Consider the following 23,403-nt stretch of genomic DNA (forward strand, 5'->3'; position numbering starts at 1 on the left):
AAGAATGAAAGATTTTATATTCAATATCTTGTTCTTTTTCTCTTTCTCAGTGTTGAGCATAGTGTGATAAATACTCCCATGGCTTAGATTAGTGATGGCTAACCTTTTTGTCCTTGTGTGCCAAAAGTGAGCCCGCGCAAGAGCGTGCACAAGCAACAGCGCACACATGCATGCCCACACCCATAATGTAATGTGCATGTGACACCCTCCTGTGTGCCCAACCCCCTACACATGCACGTGCCTTCCTGAAGCCTCCTGGGACCAAAAATGGGCCGCAGGGGGAACTGCATCCCCCAGCCCATTTTGGGCCTAACAGGCCTCCCTGAAACCTCATGGGACCAAAACTCAGCTGTGTGGGGGGGTGCGGCAAACTTCTATTACATGCGCTACAGAGACCCGAAAATCAGATAGTCAGCGGGAGGCACGCATGCATATGTGGTGGAGCTGAGCTGGGCTTAGATTATAGATCAAAACAAAACCAATCCTGAATCACAAACCAGCCAGATAGGTCCAGTATATCTCTAGATCAAAGGCAGGATTTCTCAGGAACGTTTTGATTCCAGATCTCAGGCTTCCTAAAGCTTTACTAAATGCTTGGAATTTCAAGCTAGCCATTGAAAGAAAAATCCAATTTGGAGAGAGCAGGAAGTGTCGTTCTTCTATCTTGCTAAAGGATCTTCAAATGTTCTGGGGAAATGCTGTTGAAGGAATCTATTGCAGGGTTATTTTAATGTATAGCACATTTGCCAGTCTTTTCTTCCCAGTTCCAGATGGTTACAAAAGATAATTTTTGGTGGCATAGGAAAACTTGAGCATGTAGCACTGGGTTCTTTCTTGGTTATTATTTCATCGACCTTATTTATTGCATAATATTATTCATTATTGCACTTGCAATGATAAACCCCCCAAAATACAAAACTACAAACATCCCTCAGAACTGCTTCCAAACATACTGGGTTTCAATCAATGGAGTTGAAACAAGGACACTAAGATGAAGTGACTAAAAGTGCAACAGTGGCGAGTGGTTAGGTAACAAATAACATCAAAGCTGCTAATAGCCAAAACATAGGACAGTGGGCTTTTTTTTTCAATTACAAGAAATAATTTAAAATAATTAAGGTTAAAAAAATAATTAATCCCAATTACCAGGGTAAAAAATAATTAATAGTTAATCCCAATTACCAGGATAAAAGTTAATTAATAATTAATCCCAATTACCAATCTTAGCTGTTTTGACTTCAGAAAATATATTCCAGAATTCCACTAGAAATAATGAAACTGAAATAAACAGACTTGAATTCAATGATTTCTTAGGAATTTCATGACTAATGTACTACAAAGAAACACACACACACACACACACACACACACACACACACAAAATATGCTAAAGTTGCATTGTATATTGTTTTTGCAACTATTTCTATATCTTCTACCTATATTTTTCTGTGGCATCTCTCATTTTGAATTTCAAAGTTCTGCAAAACATATGTTTATATATTTCGGGTTCTTCTATAAATTTCCAAATCTGTTTCTTATCTAAGGAGCCATCTTTAGTTTCACTACAAATACTAGACATTTCTTTTTCATCATTTCAATTTTGTTAAAAAGGTGATTTCTCTGAATTTAACTGAGATTCCTGATGTTTGAGGACAGAAGTCAGATATATTTTATGAGCTAGCCATCTTTATAGAGCAATTTGATCTAAAAGTGTAAAAATGTATACATTAATTTTTACTATAAATAATAGAATGTTCTTGAAGCAGAGTTGCTCAGAATACTGTGTATCGATAAAGTGCTCCAATGATAGATAACATACAAATACGTTAGGTGTGTATCCTTATCTGAAGTAGTAAAATTATTAGGTTTTCTACTGTACAAGGGAAGATTAATATTCTGGCCACAGGAGTTGCTGTATACCCCAAAAATTACTAATGTTTGAATCCTTGGCTGATAACCAATGGGAACATGCCATAAGAATTATCTTTCTGAAACACGTTTAATATTTCCCTAGAAGAAGTTCATTCATCTGAGCACCATACATACAAGGCATTCCTAAATAACAAGAATATAAAATTGCTGGCCTGAGAAATTTTTTGACTTTGAAAGAACTTTCCAATTAATCAACCTCCGCCACTGAGCATGTTTCTAACCTACTTGCATTTCACATTACTGCAAAAGTCCGACACAAAAGGACTTTAATAAGCCGAAAGATTTCCCAGACTTCATTTTGAATCTCTATTTTATCTATTGTTATGATGAACTCGGTAATCAACAATCAGAACAGGGAGTTTCACAATGATTAGCATTCTCTCTCCTTGTCTCCCTCTCGCTCGCTCGCTTTAAGAGTAGCTAATCTCTCAGAAAGCAAGAAATGGTTGTGCTAATTTCATTTTCAAATTTGTTCTGGTCATTCCCACAAAGTGGCAGGAGGATTGCTGAAGGCACTATTGAAAGAAAAACCCATCTGGTTCAGTTCCAAGCCAGGAGAAAGGCACTGGAAATAAAATGGAGAATGGAGGCTGATTGGTGGCAAAACCACCATCCACATGTGATTTGGGGGACAGCTGACAAAATGGAGTGAGTGGGTTTTTATACCTTCCTTAGGCTTTGTATTTGAGGTTCCTGTTCCTGTGCAAGAACATGTCCTTTAATATTCTATTGACTGTTGTCAGAGTCCTGTAGTGGTCATAGCTGGCTTTATATGCAAAAGAGGAAATGCAAATCCTTGGTGTTTGTTTGAGTTAGTCTTGTCAACCTAATTACTTATCTGGAGTTTCTGCCTGGCCCAGTCCTTCTGAATGGATTACCAAATCTGCTTTTCTAAAAGCTGGCCTTCTCAGTTTCTGCTTGGGGGCAGGGAGACTGGGGCTAGTTTCTGTCTCCCTTAAGATTTTTTTTTCATTTCTCATTTAGGGGAAATATTCTGCCTTCTTAATATTCATTCTTCGGGGGGGGGGGGGGGCTTCCCACAGCACAAAACACAAGAAAAGAGGAAGGAATCCTTCCATTGCCATACTTCCATACTTTTTAACAGCCTTTGCGATAATGCTTCTCCCATGGTTTCTTACAGCCCAAAACCATTGTTAATAAACATAATAAGAAACAGAGAAGAAGGTAGGAGGGAGAAAAAAAGGAAACACTTTTTAAACATTTGCATAGTATATGGACCAGAATTCAAGATGGGTGTTAATGCTGAAATAGACCCCTTATAGTTTTTCAAAAGTTTTGGAAGTTTTTAAGAAGAGATTGATTACCATTTGTCTGAAGTAGTATAAGGTTTCCTGCCTAAGCAGGGTGTTGGACTAGAAGACCTCCAAGGTTCCTTCCAACTCTGTTATTCTGTTTTTCCCCCAAAAAGCTTTCTATTACTGCAGAGTAAAATTATATTCTTCTGTTTTAGTCACAGGGAGTTGGATAACTTGTATTGAATTCCCTTTTTTATAAAGGTGTTGGGGAGTGCTAATTCCAGGACCAAGGTCCAGTGGAGGTCTCAAATAATTATTTTAGGCTGAATTGAAACCAGGGACTTTAAAGGAGAATGGATACTTTATAACAGAATAAGGGTAAAATGCAATGCTTCACCAAGGGAAATGTAACCAAAATAAATGTGTCCTTTGAAAACAATTGTAAAAATTATAAACAAATGAGATCTTCTGGAAAGAAAACATAGGTCAATTTTTTGTGAGATATTAGGTGTCAAGATCCCTTGAAGGATGTAGAAGAGAGTGGTACCAATTCATAGAATCATAGGGCTGGAAGGGATCTTGGAGGTCTTCTAGTTGAACTGCCTGCTCAAGACAGGAGTCTTTATGCCATTCCAGAAAAATCTTTTCTTGAAAACTGTCAGTGATTGAGCATCCACAACTCCAGGAGACAAGTTGTTTCATTGCTTAATTGTTCTCACCATCATGAATTCTCTCCTTATCCCGGGTAGGAACTCTCTTTTATCCATTGCTTCTTGTCCTACCCTCAGATATTTGGGAGAATAAACTGACCCCTATTCTATGTGATAGCCCCTCAAGCATGAAAGACACCTACCATGTCACCCCTAGTTTTTCTCTTTGTTAGGCTAGACCTACCTAATTCCTTTAACTGTTTATCATACTGCTTAGCGTCTTAGCCAGATAAGAAAAACAAAGATGACTCTATACCATACTTTGTTGCTCTTCTGTGCATTCTTTCTAGGGTCTTAGCATAACCTTTTAGAGCATGGCACGACAAAACCGCGCTCCACTAAAGCGTGCCCGATTAAACTGCATCGCTGACATCATCAGCAGGGCGACAACAGCGACCACGGAGAAAAAGAGCACTTTAAATTGCGCTTTGAAAGCAAGCCAATTCACGTTAAGGTAAGGGTTAGGTTTAGGGTTAGGTTTAGGGTTGGGTTTAGGGTTAGGTTTAGGGTTAGGTTTAGGGTTAGGTTTAGGGTTAGGTTTAGGGTTAGGTTTAGGGTTAGGTTTAGGGTTAGGTTTAGGGTTAGGTTTAGGGTTAGGTTTAGGGTTAGGTTTAGGGTTAGGTTTAGGGTTAGGTTTAGGGTTAGGTTTAGGGTTAGGTTTAGGGTTAGGTTTAGGGTTAGGTTTAGGGTTAGGTTTAGGGTTAGGTTTAGGGTTAGGTTTAGGGTTAGGTTTAGGGTTAGGTTTAGGGTTAGGTTTAGGGTTAGGTTTAGGGTTAGGTTTAGGGTTAGGTTTAGGGTTAGGCTTAGGGTTAGGTTTAGGGTTAGGTTTAGGGGGGTTAGGTTTAGGTTTAGGGGTTAATTTTAGCTTTAGCGTTCGCAGCGTGCTTTTTTCATCGCGCTGTGATGACGTCAGCTACGCGGTTTCGTCGAGCGCGCTTTAGTCAAACACGGTTTTGTGGTGGAACCCTTTTAGAGAACCCTTCAGTTCCAATTGGGCTTATATCTTCCTCTTTTGAAATAAATTTCTTCCCTTGGCTTAGAATAGTTTCACCCATATTTCTATTGCTTCAATAAAAAGGTGTGAGAGTGGGGAGGGTAGAACAAGAGTAAAATGAAAATATTCCTGACTGAGTTCAGGTTGAGCTCACAAAATGTCGCAGTTATAAAATGGTAATTCAGAATGGTTTGGTGGATTGATTAGAGGGCTGCCTGACCTTTAAACTGATTTTACTCAAAGGAAAATTACAAGAGTCATAGGGCATACTAGGATAAAGAAACAATAATCAGACTATTTTTTTTGAAAGATGTAAATGTCCCTACATGTCTAAATATGCTATTTTTATATCTGCAATTCTCCATACAATGCCACTTTATTGTGAACTTCTTTATAGTAAAAATACTGAAATTACCAAAATGTGCTTTTCTGTAGCTTTATTAACAATAATTATGGCACTATAAAGTAGAATATTGGGACTCTTCCAATATAACTAATTGATTGTGTTACTTATTTCAGATCAAAATGTAAAACTCATGGGCTTGTTTTGTTGCCAGATTAAAGTGTTTTTCTTCCATTCTTGGGTTAGCAGGAAGTTATTTTGAGATTATTGGTTTGTTCCCTTACTATCTGTGTTTCAGAAAGGTGGATCAAGATTGGAGTTGTTATCCCCATACTAACCAATGAGGAGTAATTCTTTCTAGCAATTGCTGGATTCGCTGTAATTCCTTCTGTTCCCATTTGCTGTTACCTGTTAGAGGGAAAACAAATCAGCAATGATCTACAGTGAGTGGTGGGAAGCAATTGTGGGATTCCAAGAACCCCACCCCTTTGAGTTGGCATTCAATATTTTTCATTGATTGATTGATTACATAGAATGATGTGGAGAAGGAATCCCGAGATATGGGCTGGACTAGGAGGGAGCTCTCTAGATCTCTTATGCTCCAGTAATGAGCTGGCAGTACATAAGTGACCTTCTGAAGGGATTTCTGATCCAGAAAGAAGCACAACTGGCACACCAGATGAAACTGTATAAAGCCCCACCTTGGCCATAGCTGTGTAAAGGTCCCCTTGGCCATAGCAGAAGCTCCAGGACCTCCAGATTGCAAACTATTTTAATGTTTCCCCATCCAAGCATGTTTTCCCATCTGAGTTTGATTTCCCATCTAACAGTATCTCAAATTTCCACAGAAACTCAGTCTTGGTAGAGTTGAATCAAAGTTGGTTCTTTCCCATTGAAGCCTACACACACAGAAACTCAACAGCCTTACTTGGCTGTTCTGGGAATCAAAAGTTATATTTGGATATTATCAGCATTTGAATGGCACCAAACTCTAAACAGATGAGTGACCTTACCTGGCTTTTTCGTGTAGGTATTAAACAGGAGATGGGAAGAGTGTTGAAACCTGTGACACTCCACAATACAGGGGCTTAGGAGACAATCCATCCCCTCTTCCAATGCCCCTTGGAAATGGAAGATAGCTACTGTAATACAGTTCAATTTTCAACTTCCAAAGCAGGTCCAGAAAGATACTGCAGTTAAAAATATTAAAGGTAACTCAAGGAGAACATGGATCAATTTCCAACCTCTACCTTGGTTGCACCACTGATCATCAATAAGTGCAGCCAAAGCTTTCTCTATACTGAATCTTGATTGAAACGACTCCAGATTAACTTCTCCCTTCCAGGTTCTCTGAAACTGCAGGCTGAACACCTGCTCAACAACTTTTCCTGCAAAGGAAGACAGGGTGGCAATTATTAGGTCCAAAGCTAGTCTCTTGAGGAGGGGGAGCATTACCTCCTTGAACTTCTAAAGTTTAAGCCATGGGAATATCCATCTCTTGATCTGGAGAATATGTAAGACTGGGTTATCAATATTCCCACATCAAAGGATATTTGAAATTCTCTAGATTTATAAGGTCTCATATTTAACATTGCACTGCTTACATATTTCAGATGAAAAGTATGTTTGAAGAAAAACATGCCATGAAGATATGGCCAAACCCATATTCATGCTGCCTTTCTCCTGCAAAGCAGACCTGAAAGTAATACAATAATACAATAGCAGAGTTGGAAGGGACCTTGGAGGTCTTCTAGTCCAAACCCCTGCCTAGGCAGGAAACCTTATACCGTTTTAGACAAATGGCTATCCAACATCTTCTTAAGGTCTCCCAGTGTTGGGGCATTCACAACTTCTGGAGGCAAGCTGTTCCACTGATTAATTGTTCTAACTGTCAGGAAATTTCTCCTCAGTTCTAAGTTGCTTTTCTCCTTGATTAGTTTCCACCCATTGCTTCTTGTTCTACCCTCAGGTGCCTTGGAAAATAGTTTGACTCCCTTTTCTTTGTGGCAACCCCTGAGATATTGGAACACTGCTATTATATCTTCCCTAGTCCTTCTTTCTATTAAACTAGACATACCCAGTTCCTGCAACCATTCTTCATGTTTTAGTCTCCAGTCCTCTAATCATCTTTGTTGCTCTTCTCTGCACTTTTTCTAGAGTCTCCACATCTTTTCTACATCGTGGTGACCAAAATTGAATGCAGTATTCCAAGTGTGGCCTTACAAAGGCATTATAAAGTGGTATTAACACTTCATGTGATCTTGATTCTATCCCTCTGTTTATGCAGCCTAGAACTGTGTTGGCTTTTTTTTGGCAGTTGCTGCATACTGCTGGCTCATATTTAAATGATTGTCCACTAGGACTCCAAAATCCCTTTCATAGTTACTACTGTTGAGCAAAGTACCACCTATACTGTACCTGTGCATTTCATTTTTGTTGCATAAATGTAGAACCTTACTCTTTTCACCATTGAATTTCATTTTATTAGATACTGCCTAATGTTCAAGTTTGTCAAGATCCTTCTGTATCTTTAGCCTATCTTCTGGAGTGTTGGCTATTCCTGCCAGCTTTGTGTCATCTGCAAATTTGATGAGTTCCCCATTTATTCCCTAATCCAAATCATTGATAAAGATTTTGAAGGGTACTGGGCCCAAAACAGAGCCTTGGGGTAGAGAACTGGGTAAGTACTTAAGTAATTTAAATAGGTAAGTAATTTCTATGTAAATCTGTTTAAATATGAAACTTAGTATTTAGTTTAACTTAATTTGAGATAAAAATTTATCAAGATTAATCAAAATTAATATCTTCTTACATTGGTGTATCCCTCCCTGAAAAAAAGACTATTTAACAAGGTTCTTCATTTCTCTCACATCAGCCCAGATAAAAAGATAACAGCCTGGCAGTTACCAGCAACTGGAGAGGGGAGACCTGTTCCCTCAGCAGAGGTTATAGGAAAGTTGGAGTGAAACAGATAACTAATCCTGCTAGGGTTGTTTATCAGCTACTCTCAAAAATACCTTGAGTTGTCTGCATGAGAGTCTTGGGTACCGAAAGTTGACTGGGGATGGGATGAAGGTGACATAATGAGGAGATGTCCCTGAGAAACAAGCATGTCTTCAAGGCTCAACAAGAAGTATGTCAGGATGAGACTGTAGTGGAGGAATGATAATTCAACTGATAATAATATAATAGCTTAAATCAGTTGTATTTAGAATAACTCTTCAAACCATGAATTACTGAGTTGAGAGAAACTATTACCATTAAATAGCTTCAAATACTTCCAACCTAATAATAATGGCATGTTCATTTTAATTGGTTAATTAATCATATGAGAAAATGAATCAATCTGAACTATTAAACTAAACCAAAAACAGTTCCATGGGCATACTTTTCTAATGATTTGTAATATTAATATTTACTGATATCTACTTCAGTTTCTGAAACATATACTGGACTTTTAAAATAATCTTCTATTTCTGATTGCTAAGTCAATACAGGGAGAACCTCATCAAACCTCTCAGGAGTTTGATCTCACGCAGCGAAGGAAGAATGTTATATATTGCAAGCTTTCAAACTAATAAGCATTATTTCAAGGTAGAAAGGTTTTTATCTGTTATAGCATATTAAATGAATTTTCAAGCATATACTTCCCATATTTCTTTTTCTTACATTTGTCAGAGTTGCTACAGTTTTATGATGTTTATTAAGAAGAGAAACTTTTGGTCAACTACTTCACAATTGTTGCTGTGAATCCAATAATATGCCAAAGGGTACATTAAACTTGGGTTACATGTGCATTTCCTAACAGGGGTTATGTTATAGCAGCAGCTTTAAAACTATGATATACTTTTTAGCAAATGCAACTTTAAATATAGTAATTCATAACAAAGAGTCTGGCTGGATGCTGATAGCATGGATATTAAGAGTTCACCAACTGCTTGCAATCTGGGAAATGTTCTCTTGGAAGTAAATTATTCTGCTTTGTTGAAGATTTACAGCAGTGTTGGCAACTGTAAGATATGTGGAGTTTATGCTGGTTGAGGAATTCTGGGGGTCCACCTAATGTAAATTTGCCAAAGTTGAGAAACACTGAATTAGAAGATTGGGGGAGGGGAGGGCTGCTGGGGGTTCTCAGGGGTTCGGGAGAACCTCTAGCTAAGATTCTGTGCAGTTTGGAGAACCCCGCAAATCTCATTCCTGGCTGGCCTCACCCACCCTGCCCCACTCCTCCCTGGATTCACCACGTGGGCCGTTTTGGATGCAGGTAAGTGAAGGGCATGCACGAAGTCTCGGGGACGGTGAAAAATGGACCTACCAGAAGTTCAGGAAGGCCTCCGGAGATGGCCTCTGGAGCCTGGGGAGGCCATTTTTGCCCTCCTGGAGGCTTGAGGAAAGCCACCAGAGCCTGAGAAGGGCAAAAACACCTCCCCTGCCGTGGTGCAGGAGGCTAACTAGGCCACGCCCATCATGGCCACACCCACCCCAAGAACCCCTGATAAAATTTTTGAAGCCCACCCCTCAAATCGTTGAGGGGGCAATCCACCTCTATTTATCCACTTTATTTTGCTAACAGTGATTTTTGTACACAAAGCAAAGTATATCAAAGTGGTGTGGCTGTTTCTTAGTTTTATTTTCAAGAGGCACACTGATCAAACTCTTGACAAAGCAAATCCCTCCTTCCAATCTACACAGCCTGAACAGACATGCAGTTTAAGGAAGAAGGAAAGAAACCATGCTATAATGTGCTATTAATCTTCCCCACCCAACAATTTTGCTTTTACTATGTGGATAATTTTCTTAGTTATTAAAATCCTTTCAGAGGTTTTAATAGGTTTTTCCCATAGGTTTCTCAGGACATAATTGTTTTGTTGGGAAAACAATAAATATTACAAGGAGATACTAAATAAGAGTCCATTTTGCTTCGGCTAAATGCTTAGTATAGAAAAACAAATGCTTATGTTTATATTATTTGTCACACTTTACACTAGGGAATGTCCACCAAAGGGGAAAAATGTTCTTTTTTAAAGGTGACTTGGAATGTGATTTTATAAACAGCAAATCAGGGTCAATGCAAAATTAAAGCAGCAAACTAGATTTTTGTAGTACAGGTTATACGTGCTAGAATCTCTTTTGTATATTTGTATGTTGTATAAGAAGTCTCACATAGTTCTTTTAGTTGCCAATTTGCTAGACTGTGATAGCAAAGCTCCTCATTGCATTGTGTGTGACCTCTGAAAATATTTTTTTAGGATGCAAATGAGAAATTAACACTTTTATTCTTGGTGTGATCCCTCCTATCACTATTCTGAGCTTTGATTTGAAGGATATTCAATCAAATCACCCCTTCAAATTGCATTTTCAAATTGAATCATGAAATTGATTAACTGCGTTGGATGTCTCTGAATAATTTCGATCTGATATCTGCTATGGATCTGACAGTTTGAATGTTGAACTTGAGTGATTTACATTGTGTGCTTCAAACTTGCAACTCTCTTTTTACTTTCCTTTTCCCCATATAGCCATGAAAAGAACAGAAGTATCCACCACCTCTTTTAAATTAATTGAAGGCCCTGTCACATTCAATGTGGGAAACCTTAGTTAATTAAAGTGTCAGCGTTCCAAGTAATGCATCCATAGAAAGCAGTAGTGGGATTCAAATAATTTAACAACCAGTTCTCTGCCCTAATAACCATCTGGGTAGGCGTGGCTTGGTGGTCATGTGACCGTGTGGGCATGGCCAACTCAATGTCACTCAGGTCGATGGGTGTTTCGCCTTAGCTGTTTCAATGTAACAAGGGTTAACTGGAGAGGCAGTTTCTGTAAGCAGGGCAATAAAGATTAGGCTAGAAACCACACCAGAATGTTTCCTTCCTGCCTTCCTGACAGGATTAGCCCTGTAAAGTGGGGAAAAAAACCAAAATGATATTTCTTCCAACAACCGGTTCTCTGGACTGCTTAGAAAGTTAGCAACTGGTTCTCCCGAATAGGTGCGAACTGGCTGAATCCCACCACTGATAAAAAGCCATCTTGGAGGTTTCAGGATTGCCATATGGTTTATTATTTGCTTGTTTCTCAGGGTTTCAAGGCTTCCCAAGTCCCCCCAGATTATTTGCATGGTTTACAATTTTTAAAAGAATACAGAACATTAAAAAGTAAAATATGAATGCCCAGAGAGAGTTACATGAATAACAGTTAAAAAAATCATCAAGGATTCCATAACCAGCATCATCTCAGAACTGGGACTATGGTCAAACTTACATAACATTTGAGGGATAGGATGCCCTCTTAGCATCCCAATTTGATTAGGATCAGTTGTGTAGATTATTACAGAGGTTGGATTTAGTAAGTAATCCTCAACTTACAACAGTTCAGTTAGTGACCATTCAAAGTTACAACAGCACTGAAAAAAGTGACTTATGATCAGTTTTCACACTTAGGATGCAGCACCCCATAGTCATGTGTTTCAAAATTTGAATGCTTGGCAACTGGCACGTATATATGATAGTTGCAGTGCCGTGGGGTAATGTGATCCACCATTTGTGACCTTCTGACAAGCAAAATCAATGGGAAAGTTAGATTCCCTTAACAATCATGTTACTAAGTTAACAACCACAGTGATTCTCTTAACAACTGTGGCAAAAATCGTAAAATGGGGCAAAACTCAGTTAACACCTATTTTACTCTACAACAGAAATTTTGAGCTCACCTATGGTCGTAAATCAACTACCTCGACTTACTGTACTGAAGAAATGAAAATATATTTAATAACAAAAAAATACAATTTTGAAATAATATTGGAGACTCGTGACCTGCAAGGCAACCTAGTAAACCTTTATTATTAATCCAGGAAGAGATCCTCTGGGAAGAAAACTTTCTCTACATTGTCCTTGCCCTTATCCAACTTCTAGATGGGCCCTCATGCTTCCAGCCTTCAGAAAGAGTGCTAAGACCCCCATACCTTTTATCTTAAGCTGTCTACCGTGGACCGTACATGTTTCTTAAAAGGTCCCTAAGGGGGCATGCATAAGCGCACCAGGATGGCTACCATCCATGTCCTACTGTTCCATTTATATGTACTCTTTTTATGTGTTTATGGTATGTTTTGCTTATGTATATCCATTTATTTGTGCCCCTTTTTCATGTGTTTTCATACTTATTTCCTTGTACTTGTTGACAAATAAATAAATACATAAATAAATAAGACCTGGCTGTGCTAATAAGCATGGCGGGGGGGAGTCCAAGAATGAGACACAACTTTGGCAATGGTTGGTGTGAGGATGTTCTCTACCCATTTTTAACTCCTTAACTTTTAATATTTTGATCCTAATCATTTAAATTCTGGTTTTAACTTATTTATAATTTTCTATTTCAATATTTTTTTTATTGTAAACCACCTAGAGTCACATAGATGAGATGGGTGGTGAAGAAATGCCATGAATGAATGAATGAATGAATGAATGAATGAATGAATGAATGAATGAATGAATGATTCAATCACTCCCATCAACACTTTGTAGACTGATATAGAGATCTTCCTAAATGAGTCTTCCAAAGGGAAATGCACTAACGCACTAATTGAATAAGAGAAAGACAAAACAAAAACAAAATTCAAAGCAACCTCCCAAGATTAAAGGGGTGGAAGGTAGAGGCATATGTTCTTGATGAGAGTCACAGTACTATGGGATAGCTGACCCCTTAAAATATAGTGAACTCTCCTCTTCTCTTGCATGTTTTCAAAGTCATGAAAACCATTCCGTTTTTGTCACTAGTTTTGGGCTGCACTTGTAATTTGTCCTATGCAATTTTGTTGGGTTGCTTCTTCTCACCTTTTGCAGCAGATGTCCAACATGACAGTGAAGAAGATCCAATGATAGTAGGCTTTGGGATGCCTTTCCAGCAAGCAACAGCTTAAGAAGCTTACAGAACTGCCTGCTTGCCAAAGATAACCTTCCAGTGCAGCTGCAATAGGAGATGATTTGCTGTTCATATGGGGGGAAAAATGTCAAGCACAAAAGACCTTGTTGAAATAGAAAGGGAAATTCAATCATGTTTTATTCTGAAAATTAGAAAGTAGAATAAAAACCTTTGGACACATATGCTTTGATAAATGCGGGGACATTAGAAAGCAATCGGAAAAACCTCTACAAAAGGTTGAATGTACCAAATTGTATATAAACAGTCATTCATGGTAACTATTGCCTTGCCACAAAAAAACCCTTGACTGACTCTTAGCAGATGGTAAGTAACGGCCATTTTATACGCTACCAATTGTTCTTCACAATAGCCCATTGCTTTCCGTCTTCTAGCTAGTTACTTATAGCATTTGGTGCTGCAGTATTTTAGAGAGGAATGGCAAGATGGCTATAAAAGAACGATTTCCTTCAGTTCAAATGCTAACATTAAGGCTTCTTCAGCCATATTCATCTCAAAGAAATATCAAATACAAAAAGCCACATTCTGCAAAGTAGTTATTGAAACTGTGACAAAATAAATAAATAAATAAAGTTCATTTCATTTCTATTTAAATGTAATTAAAATTAAAAATAGTTAATGTGGTTGTAAAATTATGTGTTATTTCATGACAAATAGCAAAAGTCTTTGAAATCCACAGGATGTACACCTCTATTGGTATGATTTATGAAACATTTGGTTAGGAAGACTCTTCTTTCTAGCATCAATTAAGTTTCCTAAGGTAAAAATAGTATTGTCAGGGTTCCAAATAGCATCCAAAAATAAATCAGAGTCCAAGGCAAAGTATTGCTCAAAGTTCCAATTTATTAAGAGAGCCATGTTGGCACATCTGGGAAAAACCGAATCTGAAAACTTCCTGGTTTTCCCCACCCAGTTAAAAGTTCAAGATCTTGCCCCCACAACCACAAGTTTATCACAAGGTCCAATCCTCCACTGCCATGCTGGCAGTTCCACCCATCCAGTTCTGGTCAGGTGCAGAGATGCAAAGACAAAGGATGACCTTGGCTTTCTAGAAAGAATTTTGTTATGGCTACATAGCACCTCACTCCTGCAATCCCCCCTCCCATTTTCCCACAATAGAAAATGCATAGTAGAATAATAGAAAGTGTGGCAGGCCAAAGATTCAAAAGAAAAGATGGCCGCAGGCCTGACAAGTGTTATAGCTAGTCTGGTTTAGCAGTGAAGGTGCTATCTTAGAAACTGGTAGACTGTGAGTTCCAGTCCTGCCTTAAGCATGAAAAACAGCTGAGTGATTTTGGGCCAATCTCTCTCAGCCCAATGTATGACACAGGGTTGTTGTTGTAGTAGTAGGAGTAGAAGGGAAAGAATATTAATATTTTTGCTGCCTTAAGTTAAAGTAAGAATGACAGGATTAAAACAAAATCTTTAAAAAATGGAACGAGAGTTCTGTTTTCCAAAACTAATCCTTCATTTTTCATGGGTTGGTAGGGTGCTATGTTCTCCTTCTAGTACATGAGAATTTACTAGGATTTTAGCATGTAAAAACCATGGTAAAAATAAAAGGGATCATTTTATCATGTTTAGTGGATGCACAAAAAAGTGACATGATTATGAGTTCAAACCAGAGGTGGTATTCAGCAGGTTCTGGTCAGTTCCGGAGAACCGGTAGCCAAAATTTTGATTAGTTTGGAGAAACGGTAAATACCATCTCTGACTGGCCCCATCGCCTATTTTCTGCCTCCCGAGTCCCAGCTAATTGGGAGGAAATGGGGATTTTGCAGTAACCTTCCCCAGGAGTGGGATGGGAATGGAGATTTTATAGTATCCTTCTCTTGTCACACCCAACAAGCCACACCCACCAAGCCACACCACACCCACCAAGCCATGCCCACAGAACTGGTAGTAAAGAATGTTGAATCCCACCTCTGGTTCAAAGGCATACATTGATTTAGAAGATTTTGAAGATTAATATACTACTGAAAGCAGAATTTTTCCTCTTAGGACTGCCTAATAAACAGTTGAGAAAATGTCATGGAACTTTGTATTTATACAAACAATCAATAACTGTGATTACATTATTGTAATCTTTCAGTGCAAGGACTGAAAGATTTGGCAGTACCTATACCAGAGAAATGATTAATGGCATTGACAGAACTTATTGAGATGGCCAGGTTGATCTGTTTGATTAGAGAAAAGACAATATCTATGTTTATTGCTGACTAGGAACTCTTTATTGTTTTTTGCATAAAAGGAAACAAAATAAATTTATGAACTATGGTTTTGACAATTAGATACAATACATTATAGGAAAAAGAGAGTCACGGTATGACTTTAGAGAAAGAGGTAAATCTACATTGTACTTATATGTGTTGCAAAGAAGGTCAGACACTATTTCTTTATGTTTTTTTTTTCTTTTTACATTTTTCTACCTTTTTGGGGTGGGTTTTTTGGCACTTTAGCTTTCTTCCTTTCTCTTTTTTTCTTCTTAAGTTATTGTAGTTTGTATTAATGTTTACCCTTATTTTAAAAAAAGTGTAATAAAAGTGTATGAAAAGCCATGGTAATATGGTGGAGGCTTCTCTCTGTCTCTCTTAGCATCATTGCTAGAGAGCTACATAATGTCAGTATGTTCTCTTTCAAAATGACAGCAATAAGAACACTGTACGGACATTTATTTCTCTGTGCATTCTTCCCTCCCCCAAATCTCTCTTAAGATTGCTTAGAAATGACCACCTACCCCAAATCTGCTCAGAGCTATTCGTGACTTCAAGGTCATGACTGTTTCACAACAGCAGGAAGCTGCAAAATGTAATGTAGTCCACATAACACAGCAAGTGGGATTATTCCCTCCAGATGATCATTTACATGAGCTGCTTGGAAAACCGAGAATATTTCAGCAATATTTCAGCTTTCCTGCTGTTTCTGCAGTGTGCACTCAAAACAATCACCCTACGTGCACATGTGCGCATAGAGAAATACACATTTCCAGAATGAAATAAGCATAGAGGAATGACAGTTTGTGGCCAAATTTAATCATTTAGTAGTTGAAGGCCCAGTTAATTGAAAATAATCCTTAACCATCCTAATTGTAACTCAGGGTGGCATTATTAATGATCATCACCCTTTTTGGATTTTTCATTTTTACATATCCAGGGCACAGAGCTTTTCCTTCCAACCTCAACATCAGGATAGTGGTGACCGAGGAATGGAGAACTGCATTCTATGACAAGATAAGAATAAATAAAGGCTAATCAGATATGCAGCTGGGGTCTTGCTATAAAGAAAAGGGGGATTTCTTCAGGCTTAGCCTCCGTGCTCAGTGGGGTGGACTATCAGAGACATAAGCTTCCTTCATTTACGGCACACTGTTTCAAAGCTTCAAATCCCCACAAATATGAATCAAATTCAAAGGCTTTTAATCCATAAAACAGTCAATTTTCATTGTATTTCTTCTAACGGTAATAGTGGCAGAACCTGACTTGGCATACAAAGTGTTTCGCTTTCTTTATATGTTGCTTTTTTCCAGTTCATCTTTGGGAGGAAGACTTTTGAGCACTCTACTATTCTTGCCTTCTGGCAGCTCTGCGCATGCGTACACTGGGAACAGGGGGACCCTGTTCCTCTGCCTCACTGATGTCCAACTCTGGAGGCTCCGGAGGCAGCACATAACTCCCAGATGGCCCTGGTCCTTTCTCTGCCTCCAATGCAGAGCCCTCATCTGAGCCTTCCCCAGACTCCAGGACTGGCCCATGTACCTCCTCAACTTCCTCACTGTCAGACTCTGCTGCCAGCTCCACAGGCCACCGGAAGACCATAACAATTGATGTAGTAAGTGAAATTTGTGTCCATCAGACATAGGAAGTAGAAGGCTATATTTAACCTTTGTCAATGGAAACTTTCTTTAAATAAGAAAGGCAAGCATGCTTCTTATACCAACATTACCATTGAGAAAAGTATTGTTGGTTTTCGAGTAAGGAATTCTCTGCATCTCTTTTTATGGGAAACTTGTAAGATACAATCCCGAGTTTGTTGATTCATTTTCATTAAAAAGTAAGTGGAAATAAGGTCTTTTTATAATGGATATTGGAGGAAAGGAGGGAGGGAAAGTGATAAGGTGACCCCACATTGTGACTGTAAGGTTCCTGCATCCTGTATTTGAGTTCATCATGAAGAAAGTACTCTGAATGAGGTAATTGAGAAGCTAAGTATAGAACAAGAGCAACAGAAGAAAGGATATTTCCTGAGAAAAGGGATTGGGGACAAGTTATTCTTTCCTTGATGAAATATAACAGCAACTGCCTTTCATTCTATAGAACGTTTAGCTATGATTCTTTAGGGCAGGGTCTGGTATTGGAAGCAGCAGAAAAGCAGTGGCCAGAAGAGGTATTTCCAGAATCATGCCTGGTATCTTTCTTTTGATATTTGTATCAACCCACCAATCAAAGACTTAGGCAGGCGTATTCCTTTTCCTTTTGCCACAATTGTCATTTGTATCCCTAATATAATTTATTGGGAGGAAACAGACTTCAAAATATGAGCCTCTGATTTTTGCTCCAAGATCAATTCAAACACATGTCTATGAGTGAGCATTCCTCGGAATTAATTAATTAATTAATTAATTAATGTATGTATGTATGTATGTATAAGGTAAAGGTAAAGGTTCCCCTTGGACATATGTTCCTGACTCTAGGAGGCAGTGTTAGAGTTTGCCGTGTGTGTTTGTGTGCTTGTGTGTATGTATGTATATCTATAAATCTTGGTGGGGGTGGGTGGGAGGATGCTAGCTTTGTTTCAGTAAGTGGAATAATTGATTGTGTGGTTGTATCATGATTGGTAGATTGGTGCTGATTGGTGCTGGCTGTGTGTCTATTGTTGTTTCATGTTGTAAGGGCCTGGGTGATGGGTGGGGCTCGTTTGTTGATTAGGGCTGGTTTCCAGATGTCTGGTAGGTGGTATCGTTACGTTTATTCATGTTATGGGGGTGTTTCTCTATTTCGATAACTTCCATAATTATTTTCTTGTTGAAGTGTTCAGTTTTGGAGATTAACCTGGTTCCTTCAAAATTAATTTCATGTCCTGTAGCTTTAAGATGCTGGAAAAGGGAAGAAGTTTTTTCTTTTTTCTTACTTGTGTGCCGCCGCTGCCTCTTCCCCACCGCCCCTCCCACTTCTTCTTCTTCAGCCAGGCGCCCCCGCCTCGCTGCCTCATCTTTGGAGACTCCCCCTCCCTTTCACTCAATGACATGGTGGCAACGGCCAACTTCGGCAAGATCCAGATAGGGATCTACGTGGAGATCAAGTGCAGCGATGGTCAAATACATGAAGCTATGGTAACATCTCTAAATGAGGATAATGGAAGTGTTACTGTAGAATGGATTGAAAATGGTGATACTAAAGGTAAAGAGGTTGACTTGGAGAGTATATTTTCACACAACTTTGTTTCCCAAAAAGTAGACAAGGGAACAAGGGGATCAGCCTCATTGGAGTTAATTCTCACCAACAGAGATGAAATGATAGAAAATGTTGAAGCTACCTGGGGGTATGTGAGCATGTAATATTGGAATTCAACTATATGCAAGCACAAGCAACAGAACAAAGTCAAACTAGAGCCTTGGACTTTAAGAGATTTTGAATTTCAATAAAGTTAGACAGAGCTTGGGAAGGATTACATGGATGAGAATCCTCAAGGGGAAAACAACTCTAGAAGCTTGGGAAATTTTAAAAAGTGAGATTATAAAAGCCCAGTCTAGCAATATCAATGAAGAAGAAAAATAACAGTTCTCAAAAGCTGTCAAAAGAAACCAGCATGGCTGCATAAAGAACTCTCTGACAAATTGAATGACAAAAAGGACAAGTATATAAAGTGGAAAGAGGGGCACATACCTAAGGTGAAATATCAGGAAATAGCCTGAGCCTGCAAAGATGAAGTGAGGAAAGCTAAGGCTTACAACAAAGAAAGGCTTGCAACAAAAGTTTTTAAAAAAAGCTTCTTCAAATATGTTAAAAACAAGAAAAAAAAATGAAAGAAATAATTGGTCCATTGCTGGGAGAAAGTGGCAAGATGGTGACAAGCAACAAGGAGAAAGTAGAACTACTTAACTTGTTTTTTGCATCCGTCTTTACACAAAGGGAAAAACCAGTCCAACCTATCAAAAATAGCACCACAAAAAACAAATTAGGAACACAAGTTAAAATAGGGAAGAAAATGGTAAGTGAGTACCTGTCTACCCTAGGTGAGTTCAAATCACCAGGACCAGAGATCACACCAAGGTTCTGAAGGAATTGGTAGATTTGATCTTAGAATCACTGAACTATATCTTTCAAAGATCCTAGAGCACCAGGGAATTGCCAGAAGACTGGAAAAAAGCTGATATAGTTCCCATATTCATATAAAAGGAAAAAAATAGATCCAGAAAACTATAGACCTATTAGTGTGACCTCAATACTAGGGAAGATTCTGGAAAAGATAATCAACGAACGATAATCAATGATAATCAATAACGAATCAACAAACACCTATAAGCAAACATAATAATAACCAAAAGCCAACATGGGTTTGTGAAAAACAGATCATGGCAGACTAATCTTATTGTATTCTTTGACAAAGTGACAAAACTAGTAGATCAGAGGAATGCTGTTGATATAATTTACTTGGACTTCAGTAAGGCATTTGACAAAATAGACCGTAAGTTACTACTTGATAAAATAGAAAAATGTGGGTTAGACAGTCACCACCAGATGGAGTCATAACTGGCTGACCAATTGCACTCAACGTGTAGTCCTCAATGGAACTGCATCTGGAGGGAGGTAAGAAGTGGGGTACCCCAGGGCTCTGGGTTAGGACCAGTACTCTTCAACATCTTCATCAATGATTTGGATGAAGGGATAGACGGGGAACTCATCAAATTTGCAAATGACACCAAGCAAGCAGGAATAGCCAACACTGCGGAAGATAGGCTTAAGATACAGAAGGATCTTGACAGACTTGAACATTGGGCACTATCTAATAAAATGAAATTCAGTGGTGAAAAGAGTAAGGTTCTACATTTAGGCAAGAAAAATGAAATGCACAGGTACAGTATATGTGGTATACCTTGCTCAATATTAGTGACTGTGAGGGGGATCTTGGAGTCCTATTGGACAATCATTTAAATATGAGTCAGCAATGTGCTGCAACTGCCAAAAAAGCCAACACAATTCTAGGCTGCATAAACAGACGGATAGAATCAAGATCACACAAAGTGTTAATACCACTTTATAATGCCTTGATAAGACCACACTTGGAATACTGCATCCAGTTTTGGTCTCCATGTTGTAAAAAAAATGTTGAGATTCTAGAAAGAGTGCAGAGAAGAGCAACAAAGATTATTAGGGGACTCGAGGATAAAACATATAAAGAACAGTTTCTGGAATTGGGTATGTTTGATGAAAAGAAGAACTAGGGGAGACATGATAGCAATGTTCCAATATCTCAGGGGCGGCTACAAAGAAGAGGGAGTCAAACTATTCTCTAAAGCAGTGTTTCTCAACCTTGGCGACTTTAAGTCCCGTGGACTTCAACTCCCAGAATTTCCCCAGCCAGTAGCTGGCTGGGGGATTTCTGGGAGTTGAAGTCCACAGGACTTAAAGTCGCCAAGGTTGAGAAACACTGCTCTAAAGCACCTGAGGGTAGAACAAGAAGCAACGGGTGGAAACTAATCAATGATAGAAGCAACTTAGAACTAAGGAGAAATTTCCTGACAGTTAGAACAATTAATCAGTGCAACAACTTGTCTCCAGAAGTTGTAAATTCTCCAACACTGGAAGTGTTAAAGAAGAGATTAGATTGCAATTTATTTGAGATGGTGTAGAATGTCCTGCACAACAGGGGGTTGGACTAGAAGACCTCCAAGGTCCCTTCCAACTTTGTTATTCTATTCTATTATCATTTCCAAGATCTTCCCAGGTGTTGATGTCAGGCTATTGGTCTGTAGTTCCAGATCCAGGGATTGTTGGTTTGTTTTTGGTGACATGGTGATAATGTCAGCTGTTTTCCTATTGACACTCAAAAATGTCCATATTTATTTCATAAGAAAGAAACAGGAACATGCTTGAAGGTTAATTCATTCATTATTGCAGAAATCCTGTCTCTTTACTCCTTAGGCTCTCCCTGAGAGCAGATGTTTAGAATGTTACTTTGTGTCTCTCAATGTGTTCTGTGTGTTTGTGTGTGTGTGTGTGTGTGTCTTTGCAACCTTATTACATAAATGAGAGAGACTTAATTCATAATTAACAATCCAAAGAAGTTAAGCTCCTCTAATGGAATGGTCCCTTCTCGCATCCCCCAGCCAGTTGCCATTTAGATGAAATCAATGTAGAGATTGCTTTCTCTAGGGATTTTAGAAGTGCACTCATTGTGTTTTCGAGAAAGACACGAGAGTTGATGTGTGTGACTAATGCTGCTTGCTTTGGCATTTTTAATAAATACAGTATATGTCAAGCCTGTCTCTGTGAAAAGAAAAAATAGCTCCCAATTTCATTCCACATCTTCCTTCAGGGGATGCTGTCTTGAAAATTGCTATAATAGGAAGGATTATAGGTTTTGACTCCTTTGGCAGATTTTTCCCAAATAGGAATTCAATTTCCATACGCCATTTATTAGGAACAAGAAGAAGGAAGGTGCAATCCATCTCAAATACAAAAGAGACTTTGCATATCTAATATATCCAGTGGCAGAAAGAAAATCATTTAACAAGTAATGGTTCATATTTTGGGAAGTGATTTCTTGGTGTCACAATTGCTTACATTATCTTTTTGCCCAAGGTTAGCCTGTAGTGAAGTTACAGTATTCTGGATGTGAGACATCTTTCACATACATAGGGGGGCTTAGAAAACCACTATTTAGTTTAAGAGTGGATTAACTTTGCTCTTGATAGGCTATAACATCCACAAAAATGCATCTCTAATTAAAAAAAAACTAAATTAGTAAATGCCATTCCAAGGTATTAACGGGAAAGGCCATAGATCAGAAAAAGAATACACATTTTACATATGGAAGGTATACAGTTCTTTCACTGTAACAGCAATCACAATCGATGGGAAAGACCTCTGCTATCTCTAAGTCAAGAGCCTTCTTTGCAAAGAGTTGATCCTTGTTCATCTTGTTGGTTATTGACTTTAGCAACTACAGCTTGTCTCTTTTCAGAAGGGATCTCTTCTAGGCTCATTGGAGACCCCTGGGGTAGATTCTAGATCAGTGATAGGATATTTTCTTTAGGGAAAGGGGAGCAGAAGAAATTAATGATGGCTTGGAAATGCTAGGTCATGCTTATATTGAGGCTGAGATTGTTTACTTTTCCCTGATTTTTCAGGGCAATTCATGAGGAGTTTCATTATTTGTAAAACAAATTTAAGCTTGTTTTAAGTCTTTCAGTCTTCTTACCAGAAACTTCCAGAATTAAAACAGCAGGAAATGGCACCACAGATTTATTAAAATAATCCCTGGGGTTGTGGTGGCCAGAGTCTGAAGATTGTTTTGGATTCCTTATCATGCAAGTATTTGGTCATAACCAAGAAAAGCTTTGCTAGGGCAGTAATTAGACTGCAATAGTTTCCTTTGTGGCGCAGCTTTTTCTAATTTATCTGTATAGCAACAGGAATAGTGCTTAGATTTATAAACTGCTTCACAGTGTTTACAGCCCTCTCTAAGTGGTTTACAGAGTCAGCATATTGCCCCCAACAATCTGGCTCCTCATTTTACTCACCTTGGAAGGATGGAAGGCTGAGTCAACCTTGAGCCTGCTGAGAGTTGAACTGCCAAATTAAAGGCAGCCAGAAGCCAGCAGAAGTAGCCTTCACTACTGCACTCTAAACATTGTGCCAACATCTCTATGCCTCTCCTTCATCCTGGCCTTTCTGTCCTTCTAGCATATACTGAATCTATTTCCAATTCACATAGAAGAGACACATACATTCAAATGACTTTAAAAAAAATAGCAATTGACTTCTTGCACTGAATTTATTATGTTTCAAAATTATTGAATGCATTTGGTGGAAAAAGAAACTATTTTCTGAATAATTTGTTTCCCATGAATGGGAAATACAGTGTCAAAATGTATGTTGTTTTCTTTTTCTTTTTGTTAGTACCGGTACATTGTAACAAGGGTTCTTAGACTGTAATAAACTGTCAATTCAATTGAAAGTTTTAAATCCCTTGTAGATATACAGAACACCAGAGATGGGCCCTAGATGTGCCACT

The sequence above is a fragment of the Thamnophis sirtalis genome, unplaced genomic scaffold (genome assembly GCF_051295495.1).
Source record: "Thamnophis sirtalis isolate CommonGarterSnake01/CBP01778 unplaced genomic scaffold, rThaSir2_p1.2 scaffold_3, whole genome shotgun sequence".
Lineage (NCBI taxonomy): Eukaryota > Metazoa > Chordata > Lepidosauria > Squamata > Natricidae > Thamnophis > Thamnophis sirtalis.